We start from the raw sequence: 4,937 nt of genomic DNA, 5'->3' as shown, positions 1-4,937 counted from the left end.
TTCCTTTATAAGTCTTTTTATTCCTTAGATCCTTGTGACTCCAATTCTTTATAATTGGTAGCTCTCTGCATTAAGCTAGTGTGTCGCTTCTGCCTCTTGATGGAACCTTGACTGCTGCAGCTGCCACGCTATTTTTCACACCCCCCAAACGTCCTCCTAGTTCACTCCTTCCCCATTCCCACCATAGAAAAGAATCTTTCATACTGGGCCGGGCACGTCCCAGGTCCTATCAAACATTATTTCTTTCTCTTTTTTTTTATTTTGCTAAAATAAAAAACAACACAACATTCACAATTTAACACTTTTCACATGTACAGTCCAAAACATGATTTCTTCATAAGCGTGTTCTTGTCTCCTCCGTGAGTTAGTTGCACCGATGTTTATTTTGTGCTATGATTTCAACTGTCTACATTCTCTCTATATAGAGCCATACATTGTATATCTGAAATTTGGGTGTCACATAGATCTGTGCTACTTTTGTACTTCGTGGGCCAGCAGTATTAGCATCAACTTGGACACATTTTAGTAAAGCTGATTGGGGGGGGGGGTCCTACTTCACATCCAAAGAAGCTCTGGTGGCATGGTGGCTACATGTTGGGCTGCTAACCATACGTCATCAGTTCTAAATCACCAGTCACTCTGCGGGTGGCAGATGCGGCTTCCAGTCCCATAAAGATTTACAGCCTCACAGTGGACAGTGTAAGATACGAAGTGACAATAACAATATATAATTTATCAAGGATTCATGAGGGTGGGAGGGTGAGGGAAGGAGGAGGGGAAAAAGCTGAGCTTCACTCAAGTAGAAAATGTTTTGGAAATGATGATGGCAACATATATACAAATATGCTTGATACAATTGATGTATGGATGGTATAAGAGCTGTAAGAGTCCCCAATAAAATGATCTAAAAAAAAGATTTCCAGTCTCAGAAACCCAGCCTGGAAGTCCTGCTGGGTAGGATTGCTGTCCTGCAGTATCCACACCATGGCAATGAGCTTGGTTGGTTTTAGCCTGGTGGTGTAGTAGTTACACATTAGTCTGCTCAGGGTAAGGTCAGTAGTGTGAAACCACGAAATGCTCCAACTTTCTACTCTTGTAAAAAGTTACAGTCTTGGACATCCACTGACACAGTTCTGCTTCGTCCTATAGGGTTGCTATGAGGGAAGGCCCAGGCCTCAGTCTTTTCATATGCACTCTACAGGATACATACATAAAAGTTTTTAAAGCCTGACTTAGACCACTGATCATTTGACTTAATTGTTCATCATCATTACATGAGTTAACTGGCTGAATATAGATTCCTGGGCCCCAGTCTCAAGAGATTATGAACCGGAAAGTTTGGAAAGGGCAAAGGAATTATTCTCCCAGTCATATCACGTGATCCTGATGAAGGGAGCGTAGGGAATTTTAGGCAACCATAAGTGCATTTAAGGAACCCCAGTATTAACTAATAGAAATATGCAAGCCACATATGTAATTTAAACTTGTGTAGTAGTTACAAACATTTTTTGAATTAAAGAAATGAAGTGAATTGTAATTTATTTTCTTTAATGAAATATATTAAAATACATAGTCACAAATATATATATAGTCAATATAAAACAATGAAATCTTTGAACTCTGTATATGTTTTACATTTATAGTACATCTCAATTCAGACTGACCCTAGTTAAGTACTTAAAAAATTACATACGAGTAATGAGTTGGTTTGGGAATACACACATCTAGTTCAATCACTAGAAACTAATCTCAATTAAGATAGCAATCTGGGTTATTTTATTCACTGCACACCCAAATTTACCAAAATGTCTGATAAAATAGGTACTTGATAAGCATTTAATGGATAACTAATGAAAGAATAAGTGGACACATGATAATCCTGCGTGTTTATCAGACGAGGAAAATGGAGCCTAAAGATTTTGTTTTTAGAAAACTCAAGTCAATGAGCAAGGTTTCAAAAAGCAAGGGTTTTGTTTGTGTTTTTTTTAAGGCAAGCAAATGCCTATTTGGAAATGACTTCCCAGAAAATACTTACTATTTAACTTCCTTAAATTATACACCAGTGGATGCATTGTAAAAATCCATCATATCACATAGCTCTACCATGTACCAGTTAAAAGATACTGGGGATACCACTTAACATTTAGCTCTCAACTTTCTTATCTGTAAAACAACATTTTAATTATTTAAACATTTTCAGAAGCACTTAATGAAGTCATATACAGAAAACAGAGTGTCCAGATATCATTTGTCAGTACGTGGTAGAACTCTCATGTTCCACATAAGAGGCCCAGATTCCGGGCCCAGCCGATTTGTCTTGTGTGTGGCCACTGCTCAGCTGTCGGTGGAGTCTGGCACGTCACTATGGTGCTAAGGAGGTTTCACCAGAACTTTCAAGGTGTGGAAAGGTCTAGTGAGCTACTTCTAGATAGCAGCCTATTAAACCTTATGGATCCTAACGGCCCAGTCCTAAATCCATCATAGGGTTGACTCAGGACAGAATGATTTGCCCATTGTATAAGGGGTTGTCATTAGTTGGGGACCAAGGTAACAAGGGCAACAACCTGATAAGAGCTTCCTACCTCATCAGGAAATATGGTACATTATAATAGGCCGTAGAGGGAATGCAGGCCTTGAGAAGTAACTCTAAGAGGTATGAGGACTCTTTGCTCAACTATGAAAATGTTTAATGTCCAGAAATTAAATTAGTACTATTTGTGCTAGTTACTATTATAGAAAACAGAAAGATTTGTAAGACATATGAGGCAGCTTCAAAAAAGTCATGGGAAAATGGAATTCAATGGAATGAGGCCCCTGCATATTTGCCTTCAAGGAGTTTGCAAGCTAGTAGGGGAAAATAGTCAATGTTCGTATGAAGGAGCAGTCAAGAGACCAACATTCGCATTGTATGTGGGTAATTTTGCTGTACTAGAGCTCTAAAGTATTGAAAAGCAAGAAGGTTACTTTGAGGACTAAGGTGCGCCTGACCCAAACCATGGTATTTTCTTTTTTTTTTTTTTTAATTTTAACAATTTATTGGGGCTCATACAATTCTTTTCACAGTTCATATATATACATACATCAATTGTATAAAGCACATCTGTACAGTCTTTGCCCTAATCATTTTTTTCTCTTTTCTTCTTTTACATTTTATTAGGGACTCATACAACTCTTACCACAATCCATACATATACATACATCAATTGTATAAAGCACATCCATACATTCCCTGCCCCAATCATTCTCAAGGCATTTGCTCTCCACTTAAGCCCCTTGCATCAGGTCCTCTTTTTTTTCCCCTCCTCCCTCCCCCAACCATGGTATTTTCTTTTTTTTTTTTTTAATTTTAACAATTTATTGGGGCTCATACAATTCTTTTCACAGTTCATATATATACATACATCAATTGTATAAAGCACATCTGTACAGTCTTTGCCCTAATCATTTTTTTCTCTTTTCTTCTTTTACATTTTATTAGGGACTCATACAACTCTTACCACAATCCATACATATACATACATCAATTGTATAAAGCACATCCATACATTCCCTGCCCCAATCATTCTCAAGGCATTTGCTCTCCACTTAAGCCCCTTGCATCAGGTCCTCTTTTTTTTCCCCTCCTCCCTCCCCCAACCATGGTATTTTCGATTGCCCTCATACACATGTGAGAGTTGGGCATTGAATAAGGAAGACCGAAGAAGAATCGATGTGTTTGAATTATGTTGCTGGCAAAGAATATTGAAAGTACCATGGACTGCCAAAAAAAACAAACAAATCTATCTTGGAAAAAGTATAGCCAGAATACTCTTTAAAGGAAATGATGATGAGACTTTAACATATGTGCTTTGGACATGTCAGGAGAGACCAGTCCCTGGAGAAGGGGACCATGCTTGGTAAAGTAGAGGGGCAGCGAAAAAAGAGGAAGATCCTCCGCAAGATGGATTGGCACCGAGGCTGTCACAGTGGGCTCAAGCATTATCAACCATGGCGAGGATGGCACGAGATCAGGTGGTTTACACTCTGTTGTACTTAGGGTCAGCATGGGTTGGAACCAACTTGGTGGCACCTAACAATAACCACAGCAATTAAAAACATGTTGAATCATTTTATTGGGAGCTCTTACAGATGTCATAGCACTCCGTGGTTCAAGCACATCAAGCAGTGTTGCACAATTGCTACCACCATCCGTTTTAATACATTTTCTTTCTTCTTGAACCCTTGATATCAGCTCCCCTTTATACCCTCTAGCCCCTACCCCTACCCCCCAGGAATTCTTTTATATATAAAAGTTTGGGGGTGTTTGTTTTTTGCCATATCTTATACAATCTAATATATCTAGTCACATACAGTTCTGTTGTTGGATCCCATGGAGTGGGATTATACAGTCATCAATGCTATCAGCTCCATATTCTCCCACCCCTTCCCATACCCCCAGGGAAACATTATTCCTAGTACTGTTTCTGATGGGGTATCTTTCTTGACTTTCATGTACTGGGTGATCTTAAATATGTAAATGAACATACAAAAATGTAACATGGTTAATGAGATAAAACCATAATGGTAAGGGAAGGAAATATTAAAGTACTAGAGGATAGTTAGGTGTTTCCTCAGTGCTATACTGCGTCCTGGATTTATCATCCCTTCTCTGTGGCCCTTCTGAGAGGGACTGTCCAATTATCTTACAGGTGTGTTTTGGGTCTCCACTACATCCACACCCTTTCACATCGATTTGGTCACTTGTTTTTGAACTTCTAATACCTCTTCTCCTCAACACCTCATAACACAGCCTGGTGTGCTTCTTCCAGGTGGGCTTTGTTGCTTCCTTGCTAGTTGACCATTTGCTTAACCAAAAGACATTAAGACCCCAGATGCTATATCTTTTAAGAGTCAGGCACCATAAGCTTTCTTCACCACCTTGTGTCTTCAGGGATCCT

The sequence above is a fragment of the Tenrec ecaudatus genome, chromosome 9 (assembly GCF_050624435.1).
Source record: "Tenrec ecaudatus isolate mTenEca1 chromosome 9, mTenEca1.hap1, whole genome shotgun sequence".
Lineage (NCBI taxonomy): Eukaryota > Metazoa > Chordata > Mammalia > Afrosoricida > Tenrecidae > Tenrec > Tenrec ecaudatus.
The sequence above is the reverse complement of the archived record's forward strand: the minus strand, read 5'-3'. Positions refer to the sequence as shown.